This window comes from Hyla sarda, chromosome 4 (assembly GCF_029499605.1).
Source record: "Hyla sarda isolate aHylSar1 chromosome 4, aHylSar1.hap1, whole genome shotgun sequence".
NCBI classification, from domain to species: Eukaryota; Metazoa; Chordata; class Amphibia; order Anura; family Hylidae; genus Hyla; species Hyla sarda.
The window spans coordinates 380,516,749-380,532,822 of record NC_079192.1 but is presented as its reverse complement, the minus strand read 5'-3'; the positions used below and the strand labels follow the sequence as shown (position 1 = coordinate 380,532,822).

At 45.4% G+C, this 16,074-nt stretch overlaps 1 protein-coding gene across 2 annotated transcripts in view; it reads right to left on the bottom strand.

Annotated features, from left to right (window-relative positions):
* CD74 (CD74 molecule) overlaps positions 1-16,074 on the bottom strand; it is an 83,039-nt gene that overhangs the window by 43,797 nt on the left and 23,168 nt on the right. The gene's annotated exons all lie outside the window — the stretch shown is intronic.

Here is a 16,074-nt window from a genome sequence, read left to right as displayed (position 1 = left end):
TAGATGCAACAATATTGGGCACCTGAGTGCCACTTGCCCCAACAAAAAGAATTCTCCACCAGTAGCTGGAGGACACACAGCCGTTCTTCTGGTGTCCGGAGCGGTGGAGAAAAGAGCGGATAACCTGCAGAATGTAACTGTGGGTGACAGGGTGGCAGTGGGTTTGCGAGATTCTGGAGCCTCCTTTACCTTGGTGCGGCCTGAAGTGGTGGATACAGAGGACATCATCCCTGGCAGAACCATGGCTTTAAAAGGAATTGAAGGTGTGCGGCCTGCTGTGCCCATGGCCCGTGTGTACCTGGATTGGGGTACAGGCAAAGGTTTGCGGGAGGTGGGGGTCTCTGAGGACATCCCTGTTAATGTTCTGCTGGGGAATGATTTGGGTCGGATGCTCTGTCATTATGCTCCAGAGGACACTACCTGCACACCGGATGGGCTAGGAGAGAGCCCTGTTAATTCTGAGGTACTGTGCGAGACTTTAGGAGACACTGTGAACTGTGGTAACTGGGAGGGAGTGCAGGGGATTGATAAATGTTTACCTGTGACTGAACCAGTAATGTTTTCCAAAAGTGAAATGGGGTGTATTGTAAAATGTGGTGACAAGGAATTGCCAATGCCAAAACCTAGTGGAGATGGGCTGGGGGGGGTTGGTGTGCCCCTGGTGACATGTAAGGATGAGGGACCAGCAGTGAGTGATATGTCCCAATCCTGTGAGCCTAAGGAGGAGGAGGGAAGGAATGATAGCCCTGTGTATGATGCCTGTATTGTTATGTCTGGAACTGAGGGGGAGGAAGATAAACCCCAGGGAGGCATACCAATGGTGGCAGTGGGAACGCGTCAGCAGCATGCCAGGGCTGCAGCTTTAAAAGGAAGGGAGGATGGTGATGCAAGGGGCAAACTGTGTGACTTGCAAGCCCCAGCAGAGGAAGGTGGAGATGCTAGTTCACCTGGGGGAAATGTGCTCCCTGATACCACTAGATGGGGGGGGGGGGGAAATGAGCATTTCTGGGAAGCTCTGCGCAGTGACCCTTCCCTTGAAGGGCTGAGACAACGTGCTGAACATACAGGTGTTGACACAGATGGGCATCGGGTACATTGGGAAAATGATATCTTGTACTGGGAGTCCCTTTCCAAAGGCATGCTAGGGGCCCAGGAGAGAGAAAGGCAGTTAGTGGTTCCTAGGCTGTACAGGAAAGAGCTGCTGAGGTTAGCCCATGAGACCCCCCTGGCAGGACATTTGGGAGTGGCCAAGACAAAGTCCAGGTTGGCACACAATTTCTATTGGCCAGGTATGGGTACTGCTGTTGCAAATTACTGTAGATCCTGTCATGTCTGCCAAAGGGTGGGTAAGTCTGGGGATGTAAATCGTGTTCCCCTAGTGCCCCTACCAGTCATATCTGTACCTTTTGAACGAGTGGAAGTGGATATTGTGGGGCCTCTAGCTATACCCAGCAGCACAGGGAAACAATTTATTCTTACTGTTGTAGATTATGCAACCAGGTACCCTGAGGCTGTTGCCTTATCCTCCGTCCGAGCAGATAAGGTGGCAGATGCTCTGATCAGTATTTTCTGCAGGGTGGGGTTCCCCAGAGAAATGCTCACTGATTAGGGCACACAGTTCATGTCCAATCTCATGCAAAGTCTCTGTAAGAAGGTGAATGTACAGAACTTGGTAGCAAGCCCATACCACCCCCAAACAAATGGTCTTTGTGAGAGGTTCAATGGGACCTTGAAACAAATGCTGAAAACATTTGTAGAATCGGAGAGCAGAGACTGGGAAAAGTATTTACCCCATCTGTTATTTGCTTACAGGGAGGTACCCCAAGAGCCTACAGGTTTCTCGCCCCCCCGGGACCCCGAGATTTAGTTAGGGAAGAATGGGAAGGCTTCTGTGGTGGAGTATGCTCTGAGATTCAGGGACAGGATGCAGGCATTGACTAGGCTGGTACATGACAACCTCATAGCAGCACAGTCCAGGCAGAAGTACTGGTATGATCACAATGCAAGGGACCGGGTCTGTGAAGTGGGACAGAAGGTAATGGTTCTGAACCCCATCAGGCAGAATAAATTGCAGGCCGCCTGGGAGGGTCCCTTCCCCATTCTGCAGCGCCTTGAACCCACCACATATGTAGTTGAGACAGTACCACATTAATATGGCATACTATGACCCTGAGAAGGTGGTACTCAGTGTATGCAGTGCATCAGAGGAAGGGCTGGGTAGTGATCCCCTACTAGACCTAGTGGAGGAAGCTAAGAGCCAGGGATCCCTTCAGGATGTGGAGATCAATCCACAGCTCTCAGATGAAAGAAGGAGGCAGCTTAATCAGGTACTAGGCCTCTTCAGTGCCATCTTTGCCTGGGAATGCAGGGCCTGTGGTGTCAAGAAAAGAAATAGATGGTTAAGGGAGACAGATCTATCAGCCTGAACAGGCCAGATCTCTCTGTCTCCATCTTAAGGGGGAGGTGTCAGGCCCAAGGCCTGATTATTAAAATCCTATATGTGTATTATAAATTATAATTGTATCTATGAATTATCCAAGACATGGGTGAGAGGTCATTCAGACGGTGTATCCTTCTTGTGTATTGCATTTTATTGGGGGTCTGGCTGTTTGTTTACATCTCCTTTGAAGTCAGAGGCTCTTCTGAAGCAGCAGGCTGTAAGGGGCACTCTGGTCCCATCATATAATCAACCAAATAAGAGGGCCAGGGACAGAGGTGCCCCCCTGGTGGGATCAGAGGGGAGGGGGGAATGGAGTCTCCCTCCAAAAAGGCAGATATATAATATTTAACAATGCTAGACTCAGGGTGTTCAATGCTGTGCCACAAGCTGACAAGACCATCCTAAGAACTCACTCTCATGGACTGATACCCTCATGCTGTAAGAACGTCATCTTTTGTTTTCTGAACTTGTCTTGCTAAACTCTTTTATATATTGTTATACCTGTATGTCATTTGTTCCTGTATTTTTATATATTTAGCACTGTGATACCTTTTATCAGATTAAATGTTTAATTAATCAGCTCTGGTCTCTGATCTCTAAATATATGAGCTCACCTTTCTGAAGGCAGCTCTGGTGGAAACACGTTTATCTCAGAGTTAATTTGGTGACTTGCTGGGACTAGTAGTGGATTCCCAGAGGATACCGATAAGGTGTGATCGTGACATGGACATACTGCACTGCATGGGCCAGGGATAAGGGGGGGGGGGGCATACTGCACTGCACGGTAGACGTGCACATCAAAAATGTTTGTTTCTTTTAGTTTCTTTTTACACCTATATTCGTATGTTTTCGGTTCGGCAGCCATTTTCGGATGACATTTTCAGACAGATGTGTTATTCTCTAAAATGGCGGACAAAATTTTTGAACGCATTCGTTATTGGATTCATTCGTCAACAGAAACATTCGTTTTCATAGGCATTCGTTATAATTCGTTAATCTTTGTGCTGCTTCTCTCCAATGTTGTGTGTTATTCTTTATATACCTGCATTCCAGGTTTTTCTTTTACGGTAAATAATACCATTCATTTTTGTAGATGCTGCTGATTTATTCTTTACAATCTGCCTGTACCATGTGCTATTTATCCAGCCCTGTGCATTGTGCCCATTCCTTGTTGTCATTTTAATGTTTTAAGTATGTTGTTAATAAAGTTTACATATCTTTCATGACTTTTGTGTTGCTGTTAGTTTTTTTTTGAGTATAACAATTCGTAAAACAATTATGTACACATTTACAGGCGCAGTCACTGTGGGTTTGCTCAATCTTGCTGGTAGGATTGTGCCTGTGCGCAGTATTTATTTATTTGTTCTCTCTTTTTCTCCTATAGACTGTCTCTGGCATGGTGGGCTAGGCTTTCGCATCCTTCATGTGTGTGATGGGGCCCTGTTCGTGTTTGATGCAGATTTTGTGCAGTTACAAGGGCTGTATTTGGCACCAATCCCTGGGTTACGTGATAACAAGTTGTGTTGGCTTTGTACACGGATGTGGCCGGTCCGGCTGGTTCTGGTGCCTTCCAGGTTACCGATGGTGTTCTGGTGATTGACTGGACTTTTGGGGGGTTATTGGTCTGTGCCGGAATCTAGTTTTGCCTCATTGTGGCGGCTGTTGGGTGCTGAGGCATGGGGTTGCCCCGTTACCTTGAGCTCAACATCTGGTGTGGTGGCCCTACAGGTTCCCAGTGGACAGCCGGTTGGCTGACTCTTTTCCTCGATTCCAGGTCTTCCAGTTGTTTTTTGCTTGGGTGGATCCGGTGGGGTGCTTGTGCTAGCGGATCCTCTGCAACATGGTGGGAGCGGTTGATGTCTTTGGCCGTGTGGTTGTTTCCACTTTTGGGCGAGGCGGTTGGGACAAAGTTTTTGGTGGCATATCGGGTCTGGGTCAGTTCTGCAACTGTGGCTTTCTCTCTTGTGTGCCACCTAGTGGCAGCCACGTAATGGGTTTGCCCTTCCCGTTACAAAACTGTTTTGCTCTCGTGGTTTTGGTTTCAGCCATTTCTTTCTCAAGTGGATAATGTTTCCCCCTGCTGGGTAAATCTGTAGTGTTAAATAAAACACTAAGTGTGAATACACCCTAAAGGTAGGGCCACAAGGAGCTAGGAATGCACCCATGGCAGTTACAAGAGGGAGCTGTAATGGTCGCTTTTCAGTTTTAAGCCCTGTTCTGACCTTGTGTTTTTCACGCATTATCAGTTTTCTGTGCTTTTCTTCCCTAGCTTGGAAGAGTTTAGCCTTTCACCCTATTGCAGTGCGGGTGTGGCTATATAACTCCAGCTCAGTTTGTTTTCTGGGCTGGTGATTTGTGCAATAATGCTACTATTATGTCTGTATTAAACATGGTTAAATATATATACTAATATATATATGTTAGTCTGCTTGGGTGTTAGTACATTTGTCAGTTTTTAGGATTATGCATGTCCGTTCTGTTCTTCACCGGTTATCTTAGTCAGTGTTCACACTGTGAGTCTTGCTTGCACCTGTGCTTTGTTATCTTGAAGTCTGTTCAGACTCATCTGTTTCTAGTCTAGTGTTCTTCTGTGTATTATATTTCTGTTTCCTTCTAGGCCAGTATTCTGATCACACGGTGCACCGGTGGCTAGAAGTCTATCTGGATTTAGTATTTCTGTCCCTCAAAGTTTGGAGTGGGGTGTCTAGTTTGTTCTTTGTATGAGTTTTGGGCTTATCTTTAAAGTTATTGTACATGCACTGATCATAGAGTACATGATCACTGATCTAGTGTTTCCTCTGTACTTTACCATTGGTCTATAGTGTCCTCTGTGTTTGCTCACTGATCTATGTCCTCTGAACTTAATCTGTTTATGTAAGTTATCCGTGAACAGTGTTCTATGTTTCCTGCCCTGTTGGTATATTTATATCCTGTCTGGTTTATCTGGTTGTGTTTCCATTTTGTTTCTGGCCTGTGACCGTATATGTTTATTATTACTTGTTTTTTTTACGCCCACTATACTTTAGCTCAGGTAGGGACCGGCACCGTGGTTGTCGAGACACCGCTTAGGGTGGATGGGCAAGTAGGCAGGGACAGTGTTGCTAGGGACAGTTTAGGGCTCACAAACTTGTTACGAGCAGGCACTGTCTGCAGCGGGACACACGGCGCTACCCAGCCACAGCAGAGAGCTCGATCTTGTGACTGTCACCGGCACATCCACAACTTGATATACACATATATGCACTCTTTGTGACCCTACCATTAAAGGGTAAATAAAAGATTTTTTCCATATATAAAGCTTGGCAACGTGCTATCCATCTTAAAATCTTTATCCTCACTATCTCTGGGTGACATTTTTTTCTCCCGGGGATGGTGAGATATGCAGTTATAAAGTCACCCCCGCCACCCCGTACGTAGTCCCCTGGGCCGGAGGCTCTACTTACTTGGTCCCATCGCTCTGGCCGTAGTGGTGCCCCTTTGTTGTGATTGATGGCCTGCCCCACCTCTCTGCTCTGTCTGCTTAGGCAGCAGAGTGATGACGCGGGCCGAAAATCAAGCCAAGGGTATTCCTATCTGCGGTGTACACTGGAGGCTAACACTTTCTCAGGTGGAACTAACCCGTTAATGTTTACTGTAGATGGGTGCACAATGACAAAAAGGGAGAAAAAAAATATAAAAATGTATAATATGTGACAAAAAAATATAAAAATGTATACAGTCCATGGACATGAGCGGCACAGTTTCTGGGAATTTTTTTTTTAATACCATACAGTCCCTTATAACAACTTCAGTGGTGCACAGATATGTTTCATCTTCTGTAACAAACAACTTCAGATGTTCACATTCATTTAATTCATGATATGCAGGGGATTCCAAAAAGATGGTGCAAAATGATATTCAACGGTATTCAATTACCCGGGAGAACGGAACACGAGTTTATGAACATGGAAAGACGCACGATCTATCCAGGAATTATCTATACACCACAAATGTTCAGAGCGATTTCTATTGGTTACACGGCAGATGTCTAGAAGGTGGTCCAGTCCTGTCCAGACGCCTTCAGCATATCCTCCTATATGGTCTCCATTGTCTCAGGGATGTATTGTCTTAGGTGCTTCAAATCTTGTGGCTGGAAGGAGAAGATACACTGAGTCATTGATGTAGAGAGAAGTCACAAGGTTACAGATCTGACAATTGTGAAGACCACTGCAACATTACTGAATTGTTCAGTCACTATAAAGATGTGGAGGTACCGGCACTGCTGTGTCACGGAACGGTACTATATGCACGGCCAAAATTTGTAGAAAATCCCAGATAATAGAAGATGTGCGGTGCTGTACATTAAAGTGCTACAGTATATTGCACAAAAAGAGAAAAAAGCTAAGATGGAGCACTCACCACGTAAATCTTCTTCTTACAGTCTTTATTCCATTGCACTTCAATGTACATGAACGAACACGGGACAGGTGCGGGGGAGCGGGTTACGGACAGGAGGCGGGGAGAACACATGTGGAGGGTGACCATTGTTTCACGCTATCAGCGTTTCTCCTGCCCAGACCCAGAACAATGGTCGCCCTCCACCTGTGTTCTCCCCGCCTCCTGTCCGTAACCCGCTCCCCTGCACCTCTCCCGTGTTCGTTCATGTTCATTGAAGTGCAATGGAATAAAGACTGTAAGAAGAAGATTTACGTGGTGAGTGCTCCATCTTTGCTTTTTTCTATTACTGAATTGTTGTTTCCATCTGAATGTTCTCAGATACCGGAACGTTGTGTCGGCCGTGCCGGAAACAACAATTCACCAATGTTAAGCTGCCTTCATGATGGATAAAGAGAATATCCCCCCCCCCCCCACAGGATCTGGAGGACCTGACACAATGGAGTGAAGACCATATCTGAGGATATGCTGACACACGCCTAGAATACACTGAACTACCGCCTAGACATCTCCTGTGTTACAAACACTTGGATAGATAGTGTGTCCCTCCATTACATAGTTGTGAATGTGCCCCTAGGACTCATTTACATTATGTAATATCAGTCCGGAGATATTTTTGGGGTGGATATTCCATCTGGGGTGAGTGCCGGCGAAACAAGCCAGCGCTAGGACCACTCACAAATGCAATGTCTCAAAAGATGGGAATGCGTTTCCGAGCATATTTCGACAGAAGAATGAAAGTGTTCATTCTATCAGCGGAGTCTGAGGTCTGAAATTTCCGAGGAGGAATTTAGTGTGAATGTAGAAGGATCCCATTGAGAACAAAGGAAAACCAAGTGGAATTCCACTCAGAAAATATATAGATGAAGGATATGTTCATATGTACACTATTCGCTGTAGAAATTCACCTGCAAATTTTCTGCAACAGACAATCAATGGGTAGCAAAATAATTTGCTGCAGAATTATGTACATGTAAACGTAACCTCAAAGAAGAATTACAGCTTCAGCAAATAACACAAATAACACAGTCTTATAAGACATTTTAGTACAGAAAAGACAAGGACAGCACAGCCACATGTTATACACTGATCTATTACTGCTAAAGCTATAGCTACATTTTTAAAAGCTCATTTGACCCCTTCATGGAGCCCTCTGCTTGCTGTCATTCAATATGAACCTCCATGAATGGGATGGACTAACAGCGGCTTGTTATATCAATCCCGCACTGTAACAAGCCATAAGGCTGTGAGCACATCACATGACCAGGACTGATTTTTATGAAGACTACTATTGAATGACAGCAAGCAGAGATCTTGACAACTAATGCTGAAAATATACTGAAAACTTTAGTTACTGAACCACTTGACTCTTTTAACTCAAAAACAAACTTCAGATTTCAGTAAATCTATCTAAAAGATTTATGTTTTATTTGTCCAGATCCAAGCCGGTTGCTGTTCTGTTGCTATGAAGGACTCTGCAGAGAGGACACACTAATAAGAATATTAATAAAGATCAACTTTATTGCTAAATTGTGAAGGACATTATACTTGCTCTTTCTGAGTGTTGCTGTGTAAGAGGGGGCGTGAAAGAGGAGTTTCAAAAACTGTGATCATCTGTTGTGCGGAGTGAATCTGTGGAGTGGGTGCGACTGCCTATAGGCCACATTCATAGTTTGGGTAAGTTTTTCTCTTTTGCACATAGTGGGATAACTGTTAGAGTTTAAACACCCTTTTTCCTTTTTTTTTTTTTCTCTGTTCCACCTCTAGGGGGAGGAGGAGTAGATTGGGCACAGGTGTATAAATCTTAGCTTGGGACTCTTATTGAGAGCTTGCTCTTTCTGAGTGTTGCTGTGTAAGAGGGGGCGTGAAAGAGGAGTTTCAAAAACTGTGATTATCTGTTGTGCGGAGTGAATCTGTGGAGTGAGTGCGACTGCCTATAGGCCACATTCATAGTTTGGGTAAGTTTTTCTCTTTTGCACATAGTGGGATAACTGTTAGAGTTTAAACACCCTTTTTCCTTTTTTTTTTTTTTCTCTGTTTCACCTCTAGGGGGAGGAGGAGTAGATTGGGCACAGGTGTATAAATCTTAGCTTGGGACTCTTATTGAGAGCTTGCTCTTTCTGAGTGTTGCTGTGTAAGAGGGGGCGTGAAAGAGGAGTTTCAAAAACTGTGATTATCTGTTGTGCGGAGTGAATCTGTGGAGTGGGTGCGACTGCCTATAGGCCACATTCATAGTTTGGGTAAGTTTTTCTCTTTTGCACATAGTGGGATAACTGTTAGAGTTTAAACACCCTTTTTCCTTTTTTTTTTTTCTCTGTTCCACCTCTAGGGGGAGGAGGAGTAGATTGGGCACAGGTGTATAAATCTTAGCTTGGGACTCTTATTGAGAGCTTGCTCTTTCTGAGTGTTGCTGTGTAAGAGGGGGCGTGAAAGAGGAGTTTCAAAAACTGGAGTTTGAAAGCAGGAGGTTGAGATCGCTGTGAGTTTTAATTTTTGAACCCACAAGGTCTACAAAAAATTTTAAGTGTAATTTTGACTGTCTGTTTTTTCCTATACATTTGTGAAATCCCCATTACTAGATGGCCTTTATGTTGGAAAATGCAGTCCAATGTACATCCTGTTCAATGTATGCAATCCTTGAACAACAGTTTGAGGGTGCATATTGTTGTGCGAGATGTGTGCTAGTTGTCCGTTTGGAGGCCCAGATCTTGCATCTAGAGGGGCGACTGGCAACAATGAGAAGCATTAACAACATGGAGAGGAGTCTCCTGCTCACTGAGCAGGCACTCTCGGGAGTAGAGGTGGGGGAGGACAGTGGGACGGAGTTGCAGGACAGTCAGGCAGTTAGCTGGGTTACAGTTAGAAAGAGGGGTAGGGGAAAAAGTGTCAGGGAGGCTAGTCCTGAACTGGCACACCCCAACAAGTTTGCCCGCTTGGCAGATGAGGGGGATGCCATTACAGAGCTAGGAGAACTGCAGCAGGATACCACCTCTGACCGCCAGGGGGGTGTCTGCTCCAGTAAGGAGGGAGGGAGGAGTACAGGGCAGGCCAGACAGGTACTAGTGGTGGGGGACTCAATTATTAGGGGGACAGACAGGGCAATCTGTCACAAAGACCGGGATCGCCGAACAGTGTGTTGTCTGCCTGGCGCACGAGTTCGGCACATCGCGGATCGGGTTGACAGGTTGTTGGGCGGGTCTGGAGAGGACCCAGCAGTCATGGTACATATTGGCACCAATGACAAAGTAAGAGGTAGGTGGAGTGTCCTTAAAAATGATTTCAGGGACTTAGGCCGCAAGCTTAAGGCAAGGACCTCCAAGGTAGTCTTTTCTGAAATACTACCAGTACCACGAGCCGCACCAGAGAGGCAGCGGGAGATCAGGGAGGTAAACAAGTGGCTCAGAAGCTGGTGTAGGAAGGAAGGGTTTGGGTTCATGGAGAACTGGGCTGACTTCGCTGTCGGTTACCGGCTCTACCGTAGGGACGGGCTGCACCTCAATGGGGAGGGTGCAGCTTTGCTTGGGGAGAAGATGGCTAGAAGGGTGGAGGAGTGTTTAAACTAGGGACTTGGGGGGAGGGAACCTACAGCAAAGAGGGGGAAGATAGTGTAGATAGAGAGGTGGGAATTATAAATGTACCTGGGGGTGGAGCGGAGGGAGGGGTTAGAATAGTTAATAGGAATAAGCTTCATAGGAAAATAAAACTTACACCCTTGAATCCCATTAACCCCAATAACATAAAGGATGGAAATGTAAAGTGTATGTTCACAAATGCCAGAAGCCTAGCAAATAAAATGGGGGAGCTTGAGGCCTTGATACTGGAGGAACATATTGATATAGTTGGGGTCACTGAGACATGGCTGGACTCCTCGCATGACTGGGCTGTCAATCTGCAGGGGTTTACATTGTTTCGCAAGGATAGAATGAACAGAAAAGGTGGTGGAGTCTGTCTGTATGTAAGAAGTGGTATGAAAGTCAGTGTGAACGATGCCATAGTGTGTGATGATTCTGAGGATGTGGAATCACTGTGGGTAGAATTACAAAAGGAGGGAAATACTGAAAAAATAATATTTGGGGTAATCTACAGACCCCCTAATATCACTGAAGAGATAGAAGTTCAGCTTCATAAACAAATAGAGAGGGCCGCCCGGGCAGGTACAGTGGTAATAATGGGAGATTTTAACTATCCAGATATAGATTGGGGTCCGGGGTTGGCTAAAACTACAAAGGGGCGACAATTCCTACATTTATTGCAGGATAATTTTATGGGCCAGTTTGTGGAGGACCCAACAAGAAGTGATGCCTTGTTGGATCTGATCATTTCCAACAACGCAGAGCTGGTTGCTAATGTTACTGTGCGGGAAAACCTTGGGAATAGCGACCACAATATAGTTACTTTTGACTTAAAATGTAGAAAACAAAGACAGGCGGGGAAGGCAAAAACATATAACTTTAAAAAGGCAAATTTCCCTGGGCTGAGATCTGCACTACAGGGCATAGACTGGGGGGAGGTGTTGTCAAATACTGATACAGAAGGTAAATGGGACATCTTTAAATCAACTCTAAATAACTATACAGCTAAATATATACCAAAGGGGAACAAATATAAACGATTAAAACTAAATCCTACATGGCTGACACATGATGTTAAAAGAGCAATAAACAACAAAAAAATAGCCTTCAAAAAATACAAATCTGATGGGTCAGCTATAACATTTAAACAGTACAAGGAGCTTAATAAAATCTGTAAAAATGTAATAAAAACAGCAAAAATTCAAAATGAGAGACAGGTGGCCAAAGAAAGCAAAACTAATCCTAAATATTTTTTTAGACATATAAATGCAAAAAAACCAAGGACAGAGCATGTAGGACCCCTTAATAATGATAATGGGGAGGTTGTCACAGGCGATCAAGAGAAGGCGGAGCTACTGAATGGGTTCTTTAGTTCTGTATACACTATGGAAGAAGGAGCTGACATTGGCCAGGTCAGTGCTGGTAACACATCATGTAATGTACTGAACTGGCTTAATGTAGAGATGGTACAAGGTAAGTTAAGTGATATAAATGTAAGCAAATCCCCAGGACTGGATGGACTACACCCAAGAGTTCTTAGAGAGGTAAGTTCAGTAATATCTGTACCCCTGTTCATGATATTTAGAGATTCTCTGGTGTCTGGTATTGTGCCAAGGGACTGGCGCAAGGCGAATGTGGTGCCAATCTTCAAAAAGGGCTCTAGGTCTTCCCCAGGAAACTATAGACCGGTAAGTTTAACGTGCATTGTGGGTAAATTGTTTGAAGGACTTATAAGGGATTACATACAGGAATACATAGGGGATAATAGTATTATAAGTGATAGCCAGCATGGGTTTACTAAGGATAGAAGTTGTCAAACCAATCTAATTTGCTTTTATGAAGAGGTGAGTAGAAGCCTTGACAGAGGAATGGCTGTGGATATAGTGTTTCTGGATTTTGCTAAAGCATTTGATACTGTCCCTCATAGACGTCTGACAGGTAAGTTAAGGTCTTTGGGTTTGGAAATTTTAGTTTGTAACTGGATTGAACACTGGCTCATGGATCGTACCCAGAGAGTGGTGGTCAATGATTCGTACTCTGATTGTCCCCGGTTATTAGTGGTGTACCCCAAGGTTCTGTACTGGGCCCGCTGTTGTTTAATTTATTTATTAATGATATAGAGGATGGTATTAACAGCTCTGTTTCTATCTTTGCAGATGACACCAAGCTTTGTAGCACAGTACAGTCTATAGAGGATGTGCATAAGTTACAAGATGACTTGGATAGACTAAGTGTCTGGGCATCCACTTGGCAAATGAGGTTCAATGTGGATAAATGTAAAGTTATGCATCTGGGTACTAATAACCTGCATGCGTCGTATGTCTTAGGGGGGATTAAACTGGCAGAGTCACTGGTAGAGAAGGATCTGGGTGTACTTGTAGATCACAGACTACAGAATAGCATGCAATGTCAGGCTGCTGCTTCCAAAGCCAGCAGGATATTGTCATGTATCAAAAGAGGCATGGACTCAAGGGACAGGGACATAATACTCCCCCTTTATAAATCATTGGTACGGCCTTACCTGGAATATGCTGTTCAGTTTTGGGCACCTGTCCATAAAAGGGACACTGCGGAGTTGGAAAGGGTGCAGAGACGCGCGACTAAACTAATATGGGGAATGGAACATCTTAGCTATGAGGAGCGATTAAAGGAGTTACAATTGTTTAGTCTTGAGAAGAGACGTTTAACCTCTTCAGGACATAGGGCGTATGGATACGCCCTGAATCCCGAGTCCTTAAGGACCGAGGGCGTATCCATACGCCCGTGGGAATTCCGGCCCCCACCGCTAGCCGGTTGGGGACCGGAGCCGGATGCCTGCTGAAATCGTTCAGCAGGCATCCCGGCATATCGCCCAGGGGGGTCATTATGCCCCCCCATGTCGGCGATCGCCGCAGATCGCTGGACAATTCAGTCCAGCGATCTGCGGCGATTCCGGGTCAATCGGGTCTCCGGTGACCCGGTGACCCGGAATTACTGGCTGTTCGGGGCCGTCTCTGACGGCCCCGAACAGCCAGAGCCTGCAGGGGTGAGGTGGCACTGGTGCCACCTCACGATCGCCCTGATTCGTCGGCCGGATTACCGGCCGACCAATCAGGGCGCCTGCTGCGGGTGTCACTCCCGCACCCGCTCCGCCCCTCTTCCGGAGGACGTGAGCGGGTGCGGGAAGACGACCCCCGGTGCTGGGGACCCCGATCCCCGGCGCCCCTGTTGGGATCGGGGCCCCAGGAGCAGCTGCGGCGGCGGGACTGACCTGCAGCGTCTGGATCGTTGGAGGTGAGTGACAGCCTCCTGCTGTTGCTTAGCAACAGCTCCCAGCATGCAAAAAGGGCATGCTGGGAGCTGTAGTTATGCAACAGCAGGAGGCAGACCACCACAACTCCCAGCATTCCCTTATGGGCATGCTGGGACTTATGGTTTTGCAACAGCTGGAGGCACATTCTTTCTATGGAAAAGTGTACCTTCAGCTGTTGTATAACTACAACTCCCAGCTTGCACAAACAGCTAAAGTGCATGCTGGGAGTTGTAGTGGTGCATCTGCTGGTTGCATAACTACAACTCCCAGCATGCCCGTTGGCTGTCGGTGACTGCTGAGAGTTGTAGTTTTGCAACAGCTGAAGGCACACTGGTTGTGAAACTCAGAGTTTTTTTTTACCTAACTCAGTGTTTCACGACCGGTGTGCCTCCAGCTGTTGCAAACTACAACTCTCAGCAGTCACCGTACACCATGCACCGTACATGCTGGGAGTTGTAGTTTTGCAACAGCTGGAGGCACACTGGTTGTGAAACACTGAGTTAGGTCACAAACTCCGTGATACATAACCAGTGTGCCTACAGTTGTTGCAAAACTGCAACTCTCAGCAGTCACCGACAGCCAACGGGCATGCTGGGAGTTGTAGTTATGCAACAGCTGGATGTCCCCCCCCCAATGTGAACGTACAGGGTACACTCACATGGGCGGAGGCTTACAGTAAGTATCCGGCTGCAAATTTGAGCTGCCGCAAACTTTCTGCTGCAGCTCAAATTGCCAGCGAGAAACTACTGTGAACCCCCGCCCGTGCGACTGTACCCTAAAAACACTACACTAACACAAAAAATAAAATAAAAAGTAAAAAACACTACATAAACACATACCCCTACACAGCCCCCCTCCCCTCCCCAATAAAAATGAAAAACGTCTGGTACACCACTGTTTCCAGAACGGAGCCTCCAGCTGTTGCAAAACAACTCCCAGTATTGTCGGACAGCCGTTGACTGTCCAGGCATGCTGGGAGTTTTGCAACAGCTGGAGGCACCCTGTTTGGGAATCACTGGCGTAGAATACCCCTATGTCCACCCCTATGCAATCCCTAATTTAGGCCTCAAATGCGCATGGCGCTCTCACTTTGGAGCCCTGTCGTATTTCAAGGCAACAGTTTAGGGTCACATATGGGGTATCGCCGTACTCGGGAGAAATTGTGTTACAAATTTTGGGGGGTATTTTCTGCTTTTACCCTTTTTAAAAATGTAAAATTTTTGGGAAAACAAGCATTTTAGGTAAAAAAAAAAAAATTTTTTTTACATATGCAAAAGTCGTGAAACACCTGTGGGGTATAAAGGTTCACTTAACCCCTTGTTACGTTCCCCGAGGGGTCTAGTTTCCAAAATGGTATGCCATGTGGTTTTTTTTTGCTATCCTGGCACCATAGGGGCTTCCTAAATGCGGCATGCCCCCAGAGCAAAATTTGCGTTCAAAAAGCCAAATGTGACTCCTTCTCTTCTGAGACCTGTAGTGCGCCAGCAGAGCACTTTTCACCCCCATATGGGGTGTTTTCTGAATCGGGAGAAATTGGGCTTCAAATTTTTAGGGGTATTTTCTGCTATTACCCTTTTTAAAAATAAATTTTTTTTGGGAAAACAAGCATTTTAGGCAAAATTTTTTATTTATTTTTTACATTTGCAAAAGTCGTGAAACACCTGTGGGGTATTAAGGTTCACTTTATCCCATGTTACATTCCCCGAGGGGTCTAGTTTCCAAAATGGTATGCCATGTGGGTTTTTTTTGCTGTTCTGGCACCATAAGGGCTTCCTAAAGGTAACATGCCCCCCAAAAACCATTTCAGAAAAACGTACTCTCCAAAATCCCCTTGTCGCTCCTTCCCTTCTGAGCCCTCTACTGCGCCCGCCGAACACTTTACATAGACATATGAGGTATGTGCTTACTCGAGAGAAATTGGGCTACAAATACAAGTAAAAATGTTGTCCTTTTACCCCTTGTAAAAATTCAAAAATTGGGTCTACAAGAACATGCGAGTGTAAAAAATGAAGATTGTGAATTTTCTCCTTCACTTTGCTGCTATTCGTGTGAAACACCTAAAGGGTTAAAACGCTGACTGAATGTCATTTTGAATACTTTGGGGGGTGTAGTTTTTATAATGGGGTCATTTATGGGGTATTTCTAATATGAAGACCCTTAAAATCCACTTCAAACCTGAACTGGTCCCTGAAAAATACTGAGTTTGAAAATTTTGTGAAAAATCGGAAAATTGCTGCTGACCGTTGAAGCCCTCTGGTGTCTTCCAAAAGTAAAAACTCATCAATTTTATGATGCAAATATAAAGTAGACATATTGTATATGTGAACCAAAAAAAA